This window comes from Mixophyes fleayi, chromosome 12 (assembly GCF_038048845.1).
Source record: "Mixophyes fleayi isolate aMixFle1 chromosome 12, aMixFle1.hap1, whole genome shotgun sequence".
Lineage (NCBI taxonomy): Eukaryota > Metazoa > Chordata > Amphibia > Anura > Limnodynastidae > Mixophyes > Mixophyes fleayi.
Genome location: NC_134413.1, coordinates 43,541,629 through 43,558,599, shown reverse-complemented (window position 1 = coordinate 43,558,599; position 16,971 = coordinate 43,541,629). Strand labels below are relative to the sequence as shown.

The 16,971-nt window shown below is 41.0% G+C and overlaps 1 long non-coding RNA gene across 1 annotated transcript in view; it reads right to left on the bottom strand.

The window, feature by feature from the left end:
* Positions 1-1,369, bottom strand: part of LOC142109409 (uncharacterized) — a 60,042-nt gene extending 58,673 nt beyond the window's left edge. Inside the window, exon 1 of the long non-coding RNA XR_012680367.1 lies at positions 1,072-1,369. This is a non-coding gene — a long non-coding RNA (uncharacterized LOC142109409). The remainder of the gene's footprint in view (positions 1-1,071) is intronic.
* Between the last annotated feature and the right edge of the window lie 15,602 nt (positions 1,370-16,971).

Here is a 16,971-nt window from a genome sequence, read left to right as displayed (position 1 = left end):
AAATGTAAATATGCCTATGCATCCTTCTATCATAACATTTGGCAATGTAGGAAGATTCAGAAATTCTGGAATAAAGTCATAAATTTCTTATCTTCAATCATGGGTACTTTTTTGCCAAGTGATAAGCAAGCCATTTGTCTGTGTCATTTAGATAATTGGACTTCCCTTTTACCACCTAGAGGATCCCAAGATGTTAAACCGTTTATTACGGTCACTATCACAATCGCTAAATTAGTTATCTTCTGACATTGGACTAAAACGCCCCCCCTTCTTTATCAGAAGTTCAACACAAACTTTTCAATACATTATATCTTGATAGAAGAGCTACTTTACCAAATATTGAAAAAGGAGTTGAAAGATTTTTATAAGAAATGGGGCCCCTTTATTGACTCCCTTCAACCTAATTCACAGAAAGAATGACTAAAAATGTTTGAAAATATGACTTGGTTTCTCTACTGCGCCCTGGAAAGAAGCTGATAGCTTCATCTCAAGCTGTCCTGTGGTGTGAGATGGTGCGAGAGATGGGACGAACATATGCAATGGGGTCTCCTGGTGGAGGCATCTCAACCTCCCCCCGCCCCGCCCCACATTCAATTTGAGTCTTTACATTATGCAGATTAGGGAAGTATGTGTTCATTCTTGATTGCCTTACTGTACTCTCAAATAATACACACGGTCATTTGCTTTTTATTTGCTTTTTTATTTAATTGTTCAATTGTTCACTTGTTACTATCTTTAAATTACTTCTCATCCAATGATTTATTCAGTATATATAAGTTATAATCTGATATGGTGATACTCACAAATTTTATATCTTCGCATCCAACTGACATACAATGTGCAAACATTTTATATTGCGTGTTAATTTGTAATATACTGAACATCTTTATGTAACATTTTTATGTCATATGAAACTCCTTTTTGGTTGATGTTCTTGTATTTGAAAAACTATGAATAAAATGTTTTTAAAAAAATAAATAAAAAATAAATAATACAACCCCAATAAATACAGTAAAAACCCTTATTCATACCACATACTTTTATTATAAATAAGAAAATCCCAATACATACCAATCAGATTTCTTCTTCTTTCAGCAGCAGCTTTTAATCCAAAAATACTTGTAAACCATGTCCCAATTTGTAATTTCAATACTTCCTGCTTGAAATGTCCCAAATAAATTGTAATTCCAAATGTCCTGCTTGAAATGTCCCAAAAAAAATGTAATTCCAAATGTCCCTGCTTCTAAATATCTTCTGTTCTTCTTGGCCAGAAGGGCCCCCTAGTTGCTTGCAGTCTTCTTATCTTCAGCCCAGGAGAGGCCCCATATGTGTAATCCAATCCGGAACATGCTTGGTAAAAAAAATAAAAAAGAGGACACACAAGGCTGGAACAGCTGGTACAGTGTATAAGCTCCGATACGCAATGAACTTAGCACAGCGGCGAGGTCTATTTATAGTATGTTTGCAGTGTGTTCTATGTTGAGGGTTAAGGTACAAAAAGTTTGGGTTAACAGTTTCTTAGCTTTAAATGCCTTATATCAGACAAAGTGCAAACTTAACATTGTTTGCACTTTGATATAAGGCATTTAAAGCTAAGAAATAATTTTGTATAACACTATTTGCACACAATATTTTTGGGTATTTGTTTGCACTATCTTTTCTAGTAGATGCTAAAAGTTAATATATGCTAAATCCGGCTCTGACGTACTCACGACCATCTGTCAGAGAATTCTTTTGATAGTTCCTCCAACAGCGACGCCTTTCTGGGTGTGTATATTTCAATTTATGATGTTGTCCCTTACGACGGGTTGAGTACATTATTCCAAGTACTACAACGCTAACAACCAGCATGCCTACAAAGAAAGATCGATTTGAAAAAAAAAATTAGACTTGCCTAAAAAGCGAAGGTGCAGAGTACCGATGTCTGGATGATGCTGACAGTAAGTAGTTACGAACATGGAGCTCTCACTTCACTTGGACGTCACTGAACAGTGCAAACTAGATACATGTTCATTTAAAGTGGAAATGTGCGGACCCCGCAGGTTAAGTGTCCACTTAACATGCAGGGTCCGCACACTGTGGTAATCGTGAAAACGATTACCACTGCTTACATCTCCCATGTGCTGTGTTGTCTACACATGAAGCACATGGAAATAGTGATCTTTCATAGCGAAAGAATAATAAACCTTTTTACATTCTCTAAATGTCATCTATGTGTTCCTGTATGCAAGTTTATACAATATCAATTGTAAACACTTGTGAAAATACATATTCTCAATTAAGTCTCATTTATTTTCTGATGTGATGTGTCCATTTCTTTAACTCTGTATCATACCCCATTCATACCCCATTCATACTGCACCAAAATCCCGGGTTTTTGCCGGGGCCAGCATCAAACACATGGATAAGTACCACAATTCTGTCATTTTTGTTTTAAAACCCCAGGGAGATTGTTTGTGGTTGGGAAAAGCTTCCCAGGGACTGTCTTCAGTTATAAGAAAAACTGGTAAGGATCCTTTTGGGTTTTAAATGGAGAGAGAAGGGGAGCTCCATTCATATGGCCCATTTCGGGTTTTCCAGAGAGTTAGCAAGTTGCTGGCTAACCAGGGGCCTGATTCATTAAAGATCTTAATTTAAGAAGTATCTTATTTAAGCCTCCTGGACAAAACCATGTTACAATGCAAGGGGTGAAAACTAGTTTTCTGTTTTGCACATAAGTTAAATATTGACTGTTTTTTCATGTAGCACACACATACTTGATAGCTTATTTGTACACTGAAATGTAAAGTTGATATTTGTGTGCTACACAGGGCCGCCGAAGGGGGCGGGGGGTGGGTACTAATTACCCGGGCCCGGGCATGTCGAGGGGCCCGGCTCGGGCCCTTGCGCCAACGTTTTTTGTTTTTTTTTTGCAGGGGGGGGGGCTCGGTCGTTGGTGGGGGGAGCAGGGTAGTTAAAAAAAAAAAAACATACTCACGTGATCGCGGCGCCGGCGTCTCTCCACTCTGCTGTCTGAATGCAGAAAGCATTCAGTCAGTCTGGAGCAATGGAACACAGAGGAGCAGAGAAGACCAAGAAAGAAGAGAGAATAAAAGGTAAGTGAAGGGAGGAAAACAGGGGGGGGGGGCACGGAGGGGTTAAAAAATGAGGGGGGGCACAGAGCGGTTACAAAATGGGGGGGGGGGGTTGTGTGCGTGGGGGGGGTGGGCAGCATGACACAGAGGGGTTAAAAAACGAGGGGGGCACAGTGGGGTTAAAAAACGGGGCAGCATGGAACAGGGGTTAAAAAACGGGGTGCATGTCACAGTGGGGTTAAAAAACGGGGGCAGCATGGCACAGTGGGGTTAAAAAACGGGGGCAGCATGGCACGGTGGGGATAAAAAAGGGGGGAGGCATGGCACGGTGGGGTTAAAAAAAGGGGGGGGGCATGGCACAGTGGGATTGAAAAAGGGGGGGAGCAGCATAGTATAGTGTGATGAAGGGGAGCCAGGTGGGTGAAGGGGGCAAAAGCAGCATGGAGGGCGCAGTGTGATCATAAGGCATGGCGATGATGAAGGGGCACATTATTGTAATATTGGAGCTGGAGGAAGGCCTAATTATTAATCGTGGATTGTATTGATTTAACGCCAGGGTTGTTTGGAATTATCTAAATGTAGCCATTTTATTCCAAATAGGGCCCCCAGCATTCCAGAATCCAGACAAGCCGCAACTAAAGAAACATGCAGCCACAGGTGGTGAAAGTGAGAAGAACAGGTAGGAGAGAGCAGGACAGTATGTGAAATGTTGTGATTCTAGTAGGGACAATGTCAATTTTTGGTGAGTGTTGTGCCCAATGTAAGGTGCAGGCCAAGACTGAATTCTTTGTGTACACACTGCATTTTTTCTATACTACACTGTGGTGCTAGATGTCCTAAAAGTCAGGAGTGCTTGGAAATATGTGACGCTCCAGCGAATTGAGAGCCTAGTGATTTTGATGTGTTAATCACGCCCCAATGGCGCATTTGCCACGCCGCCAAATGCATGACCACACCACCGACAAATTTTGCATACTCGACTATAAGGGGGGCCCCATGAATTTGTTGTACCGGGGCCCTGAATTCCTCTTGGCAGCCCTAGTGCTACATGAAAAAACAGTCAGTATTTAACTTATGTGCAAAACAGAAAACTAGTTTTTACCCCTTGCATTGTAAAATGGTTTTGTCCAGGAGACTTAAATAAGATACTTCTTAATTTAAGATCCTTAATGAATCAGGCCCCAGGAGTTGCACCTGATAAGGTGTCGTTAAAAAGTCTGCTAGGTACTTCACTCAGTCTGGGGAGCAGGTGGATGCTTGCTGAGAGACACTACAATTTATAGCCTGTGAGTACTGTTGTTTTGAATGTGTGTGTTGGACACTAGGTCCCTCACTTCAAAGAGGGAGATGATGTGTTGAGTTAGTGTCTGACAGACAAGGTCTTTTGTTTGTGTTTTATTTTACTTTATAGCTGGTGAATAAAACTAGCTGTGGTTACTAAACCCAAAAACACTTGGCTGGTGTGACATCCTTGGCGGATCTATATGAAGTGCAGCCGTCTACCCCAGAAGATGGTAAACCTGGTCTGATAATCTGACATGTGATAGAGAATGTGAGCAATTGCACTTTCATTTCAGCCAAAAAAGACTGTGTGAAAATTTAACGAGACAGGCACCCAAAAACTTCATGAACTCGAATACAGGACATCATCAGCTGATTAAGCTACATTCTGCCCATCACCTTCACAAGAAAGTTATATGGAGGATATATTCAAAGCGTTGCTGCAGGCTACTACAGTTCAGCAAGAAGCTACTAGGGTGCAGCAGCTAGCCATTGAGGAATCCCGGAGGCAACAACAAGCAGATATGGAGGAGACCCAGCAGCAACAGCACCAGACCGCAAAACTTTAAAAGACACTGTGCAGTCTCCCGCCACCACGTCGGGAAATGCTTCCTCAGAGGACAGCGCTAACTCTAGTTCCATACGGGCTAGTTACTTTCTGCAAAAGATGATCAAGGGTGATGATGTGGAAGCCTACCAATGACAATCGAAGGAACTGTGTAAAGAGAAAGTTGACCTAAAAATCAGTAGGCAGGCCTATTGGCTCCTTTCCTATCCAGGGAAGCGCAAAAAGCATATTTGGACTTAAGTCTGGTCAATGCCAAGGATTATAATAAGCTAAAAACTGAAATCCTGACTCACTGGAAGGCTACAATTCTGTTCCAGGCACAACCCAAAAACACTTGGCTGGTTTGACATCTTTGGCTGATCTGTAGAAAGTAGAGATACTCAGGCTCAGTTCTCCAAGAACCGAGCCCACCCAAACTTAGCAGATCCGAGTACCGAGCCCTTTCGTGCTCCCTCAGAATTGAAAACGAGGCAAAACATCATTGTTTCGTCGTCGGTTCTCGCGAGTTTTGGGTTCTATAATTACTGCCCTCCACGGCGATCCAGCGCCATTTCCCAGAGAGACACAGAAAGGGTAGTACGGTTCTTGGCAGTCTCTATGGCAGTTGGGCAGCATCATAGCTAGAAAAGAGAGAGGAGGGGTAGCAGTGTTCTTCAAAGTCTTCAATGACATTCTACTGAGTTATAGCTCACACAGAAACAGGAGAGCTCCATTGCTAATTGTCATTGCTGAAATAGAAATAATAGGGCTGGTAGTCGTGTTCTAAATCTGCAGTCAATGCACTGTTATCTCTGTGGAGGGTGTAGGGACATCCTTCAACTCCAGGGGGAGCTCTCGCATGATTCTCTTTGTCATTTATACATATTCCTAGTTTGTGATATGACCTATTATTATTATTATCCTTTATTTGTTGGACACCACAAGGTTTCCGTAGCGCCATACACAGTACAAACAGTAGTACAAAACAGGGTGACAAAGTACAGAACAATAAACACAAAGTACCAATGCTGCAGGAACTCCAGGAAGAGATATGGAGTAAAGACAGAGGAGAAGAACCGGTATGGAGACAGGAGGGGAGGGGGGGGGGCCTGCTCATAAGAGCTTACATCTTAAGGGAGGGTGAAACAAAAACAGGCACGAAAGGGAGCCAGTGAAGCAGGAAGAGAGAAGAGAGGGGTCAGGGGAGAGAGGGAGAACGAAAAGAGTGAATGAGGGATTAGGTGGCTGGTTGGTAGGCTTTAAAGAACAGGTGGGTTTTAAGTGCCCATTTGAAGGAGCACAGGTTGGGGGAGAGACGGATGGAGCGAGGAAGGTCATTCCAGTGAAGGGGGGCAGCTCGGGAGAAGTCCTGGATTCTAGAGTGGGAAGAGCTGATCAGAGTGGAGGAGAGGTGACGGTCATTGGCCGAGCGCAGGGAGCGGACCAGAGTGAGGAGGTTAGAGATATAGGGGGCAGTAGATTGGGAGAGAGCTTTATAAGTGGTGGTGAGGAGTTTGAAAAGGATCCTGTAGGAGAAGGGGAGCCAGTGTAGGGCTTGGTAGAGAGGGGAGGTTGAGGAGGAGCGGCGTGAGAGAAAGATGAGTCGAGCAGCCGCATTGAGAACAAAGCGGAGGGGGGCAAGATGGGAGAGGGGGAGGCCAGTGAGGAGAAGGTTGCAGTAATCGAGGTGGGAGATGATGAGAGAGTGGATGATTATTTTGGTGGCATCTTGAGAGAGGAAGGGCCGGATGCGGGCGATGTTGCGCAGTTGGAAGCGACAGGCTTGGGCAAGGGATTGGATATGGGGAGCGAAGGAGAGAGAGGAGTCAAGAGTGACACCTAGGCATCGGAGTTGGGTGACAGAGGAAATGGTAGTGTTATTGACAACGATAGAGAGGTTGTGATGGGAGGGGAATGTGGCGGGAGGGAAGACAAGAAGTTCAGTTTTAGAGATATTGATGTTGAGAAAGCGCAAGAACATCCAGGTGGAGATGGCAGAGAGGCAGTCAGATACACGAGAGAGGAGAGTGGAAGAGAGATCAGGAGAAGAGATGTAGAGTTGAATGTCGTCAGCATAAAGGTGATACTGAAGACCAAAGGAGGTGATAAGAGCACCGAGGGAGGAAGTGACGCCAACCAGGAGAGGGGAGGGGGTGGAAGAGGAGCCAGACATGGAGACAGAGAATGTGCGGTTAGCGAGGTAAGAGCAGATCCAGGCATGGACTGAGCCACAGAGGACGAGAGAGAGAAAAGTTTGCTGAAGGAGGGGGTGATCCATGGTATCAAAGGCCACGAAGAGGTCAAGGAGGATGAGTATGGAGAAGTGAGACTTGGATTTGGCTAATAGGAGGTCATTTGTAACTTTGGCCAGGGCAGTTTCAGTGGAGTGGAGGGGGCGGTAACCAGATTGGAGAGGGTCGAGGTGGGATTGGTCAGAGAGGTATCTGGTGAGGCGACAGCAGACTATTCGTTCAAGTAATTTGGAGGCGTAGGGGAGAACTGAGATGGGGCGATAATTGGCAAGGGAGGTGGGGTCAAGATTTGGTTTTTTGAGGATAGGAGAGATAAGAGCGTGTTTAAAAGAGGAGGGTACTACACCAGAGGAGAGTGATAGATTGAAAAGGTGAGCAAGGTAGGAGCAGGCAGTGGGAGAGAGAGAGCGAAGGAGGTTAGAGGGGATGGGATCGAGAGGACAGGTAGAGGGTGGGGAGGAAAGAATGAGGCAGCAAACTTCTTTGCCAGAAGTAGGACAAAAGGAGCACCAGAGTTGTTTGTTGGAGGGGGAAGGAGGGATGGGGGCAGTTGGAGAGGGGGTGGAGGAGGAGATGTTGAGTCTGATTGCCCCAATTTTGGAAGAGAAAAAAGTGGCGAAGTCCTCAGCGGAGAGGGAAAGTGGAACAGGAGGGGGGGCAAAGGAGGTAGTTGAAGGTGGCAAAAAGGCGACGGGGATTAGAGGACTGAGAAGAAATAAGGGACTTGAAGAAGGTTTGTTTAGCAAGGGAGAGAGCAGAGCAGAATGAGGAGAGGATAAATTTAAAGTGAAGGAAGTCATCCAGGGAGCGAGATTTCCTCCAGAGGCCTTCCGCCGTGCGAGAGCACTTTTGGAGGAAGCAGGTCAGTTTGGAGTGCCAAGGTTGGGGGATGAGGCGGCGTTGGCGGATAGGAGAGGCAGGGGCGACAGCATCCAAGGCAGTAGTGAGGGAGTGGTTATAGAGAGAGGCCGCTAGGTTAGGGCAGGCCAGGGAGGGAAGGGGGGAATGGAGAGAATCAAGAGAGGCGGAGAAGGAGATAGGGTCAATCGCTTCAAAGTCGCATTTGGTGAGGGTAGATTTCGGTGGGGGGGGAGCAGGGGAGGAGGACAGAGTGAAGGAGAGGAGATGGTGGTCAGAGAGTGGGAAGGGGCAATGGAGAAATCAGAGAGATCACAGTGATGAGAGAAGACAAGGTCAAGGGAGTGGCCAAGACGGTGGGTGGGGGAGAAGGTCCACTGGGTGAGGCCTAGGGAGGTGGAGAGGGTGAGAAGTTTGATGGTGGCAGGGTCAGAGCAGTTGTCAACAGGGATGTTGAAGTCACCAAGTATGATGGAGGGGAGGTCAGAGGAGAGATAGTGGGGGAGCCAGGCGGCAAAGTTGTCCAGGAAAAGGGAGATAGGGCCAGGGGGACGGTAAATGACAGAGACACGGAGGTGGATGGGGGAGAAGAGACAGATGGAGTGAACTTCGAAGGAGGAGAAAGAGAGGGAAGGTAAAGTGGGAATGACTCGAAAAGTACAGCAGGGGGATAAGAGGTGGCCCATACCACCACCAGGACGGTCTTCCAGTTGGGTGGAGTGGGTGAAGGAGAGGTCACCATAGGAGAGAGCGGAGGGTGAGGCAGTATCAGAAGGAGTGAGCCAGGTTTCAGTGATGGCAAGAAGGTTAAGAGAGTTGGAGATGAAGAGGTCGTGGATGGAGGTCAGTTTGTTACGGATGGACCTTGAGTTCCAGAGGGCACATGAGAAAGGGAGGGAAGGATGCGGGGAGATGTGGATAAGATTTTTAGTGTTGATAGAGCAAGGGGGAGACCTATGCTAGTTCCCAGCTAGTAATTAATTAGCAGCCTCCTGAGTCTGATTGTCAGCCCTGTCCTCCTCCTTTCTGAATTGTCCATCATAGTATTTAAGGCAGTGAGGACTGGGCCTCACTGCCGGTTATAGTTTCTGCTCTGTGCATACTTACCTGCTCCCTGCTCTGTTCCCCTGCTCTGCCTTTGGATTGATCTTGCTGTGTATGACCTTGGACTGTGTACTGGACTCTGCTGTATTGCCTGTGAACTTGATCTCTGCCTGTTACCTGGATTTGTTGTTTGCCGCCAGTACTGACCTTTTGCCTGGACTACACCACCGCTGCCGCTGTACCCCTTGACCTCGACCTGTTTGGACTTTGCTATTCTTCCACCTGGCCCTCGCCTGTGCTGCGGTAGGGTTATAAACTTGTACTACTTTGAGCTTAAGACCTGAGAGCATCCGAGTACCTGTGAGCACATTCAGCTCTACGGGAAAGGTGGCTGCTATAGGCGAAGACCTCTGTGACCTGTTCTACAAGTTTATGACACTTACCGTCAGCCATAACACAAGCATACCAGCATCAGATAGCTCCCTTCTCTCCGCTAGATCTCAGCACCTGCAATCTACACTGTCATCATATTCAACCTCCTCAGTGTGTACATCATCCTCAAACAATACTAATTCATCCTCGCTGGAATCCACCATCACATAAGTCTGTGCACTTTAATGTAATTACCAGTAATGGTCTTCCTTATGGAATTTGTAGTTCATTTTATTGCACAGCTGTCATGATTTTTGGGCAATTCTTTTAGACTAGATCAAATGTCAAAATTGTGTGCTGACTCATCTGCATCACCACTGGGTGTGTAGGGAAAGCTAAATTGTTTCCTAGAAGCAGTTGCCAGAGAAACTGAAGGAGGAGACGTTGTGTCATGTACCACTTGAGCTGTCAGCTTGCTGATCAGGAGCTCATTGCATCTCTTGAGATCTGGGTCAGTTGAAAAGAAAAAGAAGACATAGCTCTTAAACCTAGGATCAAGCACAGTTGCCAAAATGTAGGGATCCGATTTCAAGATGTTCATAACTCTTGGATCCTGGCAAAGTAAATGAAGTACTTAATGACTCAAGCTAACAGTGTCTTCACTCTCTTCACAGGTGACTACTTTGAGTGGTTTCAGCTCCTTGCATAACACAAAAAATATTCTCCACTGCGTTGGACTAAAGTATATTCCCCCTCAAATTCTATTATTCTTGCATCTGCTGCGTTCTCCTACATGCTGTTACAGAATGCCAAATACGACCCGAAATATTTCGGGACACAAACAGCATCTTCTGCAAGTCACTGTCATTTTTTTAAAAGTTCTGTACCAACAAGTTGATTGTGTGAGCAAAACAGGGAATGTCATGGAATTCCCCCTGCTGTAATGCTCTAACAATATTGGAGGCATTATCAGAAATCACATATCCTCAGGAGAGTCCAAACAGGATAAGCCATGTTGCAATGACATCCCTTAGTTTTTCAATCAGGTTGTCAGCGGTATGCCTCTTAGTGAAGCAGATGATACAAAGAGTACCCTGCCTCTGAAAGATCTGGCGTTGTTTGTTAGATGCTGCTGCTGTTCCTGCTGCTGAAGGCGATTTACCAACCCAGTGGACTGTCACAGTCAGTTTTCCCAGTTCCGCTTGTCCCCATATCTGGCAATCCAAGACAAAAGACTATTTGAGGCTAGATCACTTATAGATAACTTATTGTATAAATTTATTTTTAATTAATGGTGCAGTGTGCCAATGTATAACATTGCAATTGTACCAATTTTTTGTATTAGAGATGTATTGTTTTCTGAGACTGTATGCCATGTAGGAGGTCATTTGTTTTTTTTATCTTCTAAAGGCAGGAAATGCTAATCCCATGCTAAATATTTTCATCTAGTGACCGACACTTTTTAGCCTGAATACACAGCAAGGGGTGGTTACCTGTTATCCTGTCTTGTTTAAAAGATAGACGAACTGCATGAATAATGCAACCAGCAAGTAATTTAGGAAATCACAGATTAATGTGAATTTTGTTAAAGGCAAGATTAGAGAATATATTACATTCCGATGCTAAATATCTGATATAATATCTCAGACTTGTGGTGCCAGCTAGGAAGGGGAGGTATTACCTCCTGCCAGGTTATGTGTTGAAAACTGTATAAAAAGAGCTCTGTTTAACCATGTTATGTATTATACCATCTGAGCTTCTGGAGATCATTAATACCTCAAACTAATTAAAAATCAAGATCCTGATTTGATGCCAACTTACCAGCTGTAAATCTTGTGACCTATAGATTAGACCACTCTAATCCGTTATTTGGCTGTTCTGAGGTTGGGACCCAGCTTCTAGTACTAATGATCTGCCCACTACCCTGTACCTCTGGCCATTGTGAGAGGCCAGTGGGAACCATCCACAGTAACCTTGATATGAAGGAAGAGGTCAGGTGTACCAGCTCAGGTGCCCAGCAAGTAGGTATACTAGCAGTGAGAATTATTCAGAAGGAAGCGGTTCTAGGCACCGGTAAAGTAGCCTAGTGGTGGCAACAGAGCCCTTCCTGCTGCGTTAGAGGGGCACAATTGGTATAAAGAAAGGGGACGGTGGCAAGGCAAGCCCAGCTGATCCCCAGCAACACAACAGGGTGGCATAGGAGGTCCAACCTGTCACACTATTCCAACAGACTGAAGATGATCTTGGTTTATGAGGATATGGTGAGAGGGAGCTTTCCCCATTATTTCCATCCTCATAATCCAGTGGCTACTGTAGGTCAAGGCAAGAGTCAAACATGAGGACTGTGAAAAAGAAAGAACTCAATAAGTTGGAGTCCTCAAAAAGATCTATGGTAGGGACTGAGGATGTGCATGAACCCAGGTTGTGGTACTTTGACTTCCTACGCTTCGTGGCTGACCAGGAAATGGCTAGATTGTCAATAAGCAACGTCTCCCTGATGGAGCATAGTTTCTCAACTGTCACTCCGGAAACTAAAAACAGAACAAACCATCACCACCTTGTCTATTTTGTCAAGACGCAAATTGATGGCAGTATGTAAAATCGTAAATCTATTACTTAATATACCAAAAGCATTTTCCACTATTCGCCTTGTTTTTGCTAATCGGTAATTAAGAAATCTTAATTACCAATTAGCTAAAACAAGGGTACTTTCAGGTTTGAGAGTTTCTTGGGGGTAAGGATTCAAAATATTATTTTGCAGTGCAAAGGCTTCATCAGTTAATAAGTATAAAAATAAGAATAAGTATAAAAATAAGTATAAAAAAAAGTATAAAAATAAGAATAAAACAAAAATAAGTATAAAAAATAAATAAATATAAAAATAAGTATAAAAATAACAATAAAAAAAAGAATAAAAATAAGAATAAGTATAAAAATAAAACAAAAATAAGTATAAAAATAAAATAAGTATAAAAATAGGTTTAAAATTAGAATAAGTATAAAAATAAATATAAAAATAAGTATAAAAATAAGAATAAAACAAAAATAAGTATAAAAATAAGTATAATAATAAGAATAAAACAAAAATAAGTATAAAAAAAGAATATGTATAAAAATAAGTATTAAAATAAGAATAAGTATAAAAATAAGTATTAAAATAAAAATAAGTATAAATATAAGTATTAAAATAAGAATAAGTATAAAAATAAGAATAAGTATAAAAATAAGTATAAAGATAAGTATAAAAATAAGAATAAGTATAAGAATAAGTATAAAAATAAGAATAAGTATAAAAATAAGTATACAAATAAGAATAAGTATAAAAAAGAGTATAAAAATAAGTATTAAAATAAAAATAAGTATAAAAATAAGTATTAAAATAAGAATAAGTATAAAAATAAGAATAAGGATAAAAACAAGTATAAAAATAAGAAAAAGGATAAAAATAAGTAAAGTAAGTAAAATAAAAATAAGTATAAAAATAAGTATAAGAATAAGTATAAGAATAAGTATAAAAATAAGAATAAGTATAAAAAGAAGTATAAGTATAAAAATAAGTATTAAAATAAGTATAAAAATAAGTATAAAAATAAGAATAAATATAAAAAATAAGTATAAAAATAAGAATAAGTATAAAAATAAGTATAAAAATAAGAATAAATATAAAAAATAAGTATAAGAATAAGTATAAAAAACAAGTATAAAAATAAGAATAAAACAAAAATAAGTATAAAAATAAGAATAAAACAAAAATAAGTATTAAAAAGAATAAAAATAAAAATAAGTATTAAAAAAGAATAAAAATAAAAATAAGTATAAAAAAAGAATAAAAATAAGTATAAAAAAAAGAATAAAAATAAAAATAAGTATAAAAATAAAAATAAGTATAAAAATAAGAATAAATATAAAAATAAGTAATAAAAAAGAATAAAAATAAAAATAAGTATAAAAAAAATAAAAATAAGTATAAAAATAAGAATAAATATAAAAATAAGTATAAAAAAAAGAATAAAACAAAAATAAGTATAAAAAAAAAGAATAAAAATAACATTAAGTATAAAAAAAAGAATAAAACAAAAATAAGTATAAAAATAAGAATAAGCATAAGGGGTAGACTATTTAGTTAATGAGGTGCTCTATAGGGGGCTGAAGGGGAAAATCACAGAATACACTAGATTGAGAGCCTGCCCTCCCCCCCACACACACATACACATGAGCAAGATTTATTCCAGGTAGCCCCATCCCATTTACTTCAGCCACTTCCTCCCTATCACATGATAGGAAGTAAAACCAGTAACCCTCCTGCCAATAGGACTTCCACACCAGCCAGCAGCACAAGTATGCTGCAATATAGTGGAAGCCCTTCCACATCAGAAACGAGTTAGCAACTAGCCTCTGCTGTGCAGATATGAGTCCCATACAACTTCTACTTTTAGGACCCCAAGTAGCACTTCCACTGTATGCTGACATACAGTGGAAGTGCTTACTGCTCGCAAACTATACACCCAGGCTTCATAAATATTTCTCTGTTCGAGTTTATTTTATTTTTTTTAAGTTACACACACACATACACACACACACACACACACACACACACACACACATATATATATATATATATATATATATATATATATATATATTATATGTTGCTGGTGTTGTTTTTAAGTATTTTTAGTTTGTTTGAAATAAGACTATTCCTTTCATCAACCTTCATATATTGTCTATTGTCCCTGGAGAACTTGTGTGATAGCCTCACAGGTCTCCGGTGTGGGGAAAGGAGGTGACTGCGGTCTATAAAACATATACTTTTTCTAGCCCTCTGGTTCCCCCATATTTGTCAGTCATATTTAAGCTTGTGTATATTCTATTTTGAAAGTAGTTAAAATAACTGCTGGCTTGAATCGTTAGCATGCAGACTAGTCCATTGTTCAGTCTAGGCAAAAAGGTTTATTGTCCACCAGTCCTGTATGAATGTACTTCACACCTAGGGGTCTCCTGTCTTCCTTTAGCTTTGATCTGTGTGTGCTAGCATAGGAAAAGGGTTCACAGACAGAGCTCTATGTTTAATTACAGAGGATGGCATTGTGGATTCAAATGTAAGTGTCTCTGGAGTGTGGTCTTTTCTGTTTACGCAAACTCTGCTGTCACATAACAATACCTGTTCCAAATTAAATCAGAAGTGACTAATATACTATCTCCTTGTCTGTATGTTTACCTGTGAAAAGGTAAAAACACAAAAAGGACCAATCAGGCCAGTCCTGGAATTACTGATGAGGTCATTTCTGGACTTAAAAGACACCCAGAGAGGGCAGCAAATTGGCATTCACTACAAAGTGATAGCTGAGGTCAAGCTGGCATTGAGATATATTAATCTCTGCCCCTGACAGGAAAGGGACAATCGGTCCCTGGGGTACTGCCATGCCCTGATCTACCTCTCCAGGTCTTGGGGAGCTGTGTGTCCGCCGAAAGCGGAGTGACAGTTACTTAGGGCCACTACGTTTGCTGGTAGTCTTAAAGGAGAGAGTCAGCAGTCCCTGAAAGTAACAAGGATTCTGGTGAGGTGTTTTTAGTATACCCTGTATGTTGTCTATGCCAGACTGTAGTGTTATTTGTTGCAAGTTATTATTTACATTTGCTTATTGCTGTTTTGTGCTACCATTTTGTTAAATAAACTTATTTGTGTTATTTCGGATATTTGCCTGGGTGATTTTGAACCTTGGATAGGTACCGGGTAGGCCAGCTGTGCGGCCCAGAAGGTTACGCTAAACTCGGTATCCTCACATCCGGTATGATCAAACCCAGAGCTTTCGGTGAAATAGCTGTGCTGTACATCAGATCAGTCAGTGTCATCCTTGTGGCCAAAAATAGATCATTAATCCACAGGAAATTCCTGATGTCATCAGGATCATTGTCCCGTATCTCGTGTAGCAGTGGTATATGTAAAAAGGAGTCTCTCCTCTAGAACCACTCCTTGGTCCAAGAGGTTCAATTCTTTCCCTACAGTTGAGTGTTTGCATCATTCGTGCCATGACAAGAAGCAACAAAGCACAATGTTTTTGTTTATTTGAAGGGATGATCATTATATTTCAATAAATTATAACAAGTATACAGTTATGAACAGAGTTGCCAAAAGTAAACTATATACAAAGCAGAAAAAAGCAATGAATGACGATGATGGTATTTCCTGTTTCTGGATGTATGTTTGTAGGTCAGGGCCATCTTAACGCATGGGTACGCTGGATAGTTTCCCTGGGACCCTATGAGCATAGGGGCCTCATAGGCTTGCCAACTTTTCAGTATTTTATTTCAGAAATTAATTCAGACTGAAATTTTGCAGCACAATAGGACAGCAGCGTTTGAACTGGCTTTCACTAATGTGTATCGAAAATGACACCCTGAAGACCGTTGACTTCAAGCCAATTATAAAGCAATTCTCTGCAAAGATATTTCACAATTGTTTGTACTGAACACTTGATTAATAAATAATTCACAGTAATTTCATACTGTGCTTTTTCTGTCTGTATGATTTACCAAAGGAGTACAATTTTTATGTTGAATTTCTTGTTTATCAACTTCAAGGCTCATGTTATATTGTCCAAACATTTGTGTGATTAATCTCTGCTGTACAGCATGTTTATTAATGTTTAAACACTGATTTTGTTGAAGGTACCAAAAAATATAAGCTTAATTTTATCTATAGTTTACAGTATTATTCCTGTGAGTGGTTGTGTAGGTAGCGCCCCAGTGTACTGCTTTGCCCGGGGTCTTATAATGCTGTTAAGAGGGGGCTCTGTTGTGGGTGTAGTGTGCGCTGAGTTTCAGCCCTTCATTTAAATGATGTTTGCATATTGCTGCAGATATCTGTACAGTGTGTACACAGTCAAGATAGTTTGATCCGATGGTTAACTGTGTACAGTATGTACACATGAATCAGCATGCTGATTGGGACTTTCAGTTTTTGGTAAAATCTTTATCACATCGGGAGAAATTTTCTGTAGTGTTTACCCAGCTTAACTGTAGGAAGACCAATTCCTTGACTTGTATCCTCTGATTACTTGTGGATGGGGGAGTTGTTTTCACTTTATTATATATCCTGGGTGGTAGGGTAAGGATGATGATGTTCTAAGGGCTGTATAAGTGCCATATAAGGAAATCAATTGATGTAATTTGATAATGGGTGTGTTGGATAGGCACAGTGTCAGAAGGCCTTCACTTCCTGGTAGTAGTTTTATTAAACCTTCTAAAAAGGAAAAAAAAGAGGAGGTGTTGCCCATAGCAACCAATCAGGTTATAGCTATTTATTTATATAAATACATATCATTTTATAGTACATTCTAGAAAATCATAGATAAAGTGTTGTTGTTGTGGGCAACACCTCCACTTTTCCTTTTTGGTAGTTTTGGTAAATCTAATTCTGGCACTACTAAGCACAACAGGTGGAAGATCTAACATGTTGTGTTCCCAGGAGAATGTTTACAACTTCTATAACTAATCACAATTATAAAAGTAATTTAAAAAAAAATTAAATAAAATTAAAATG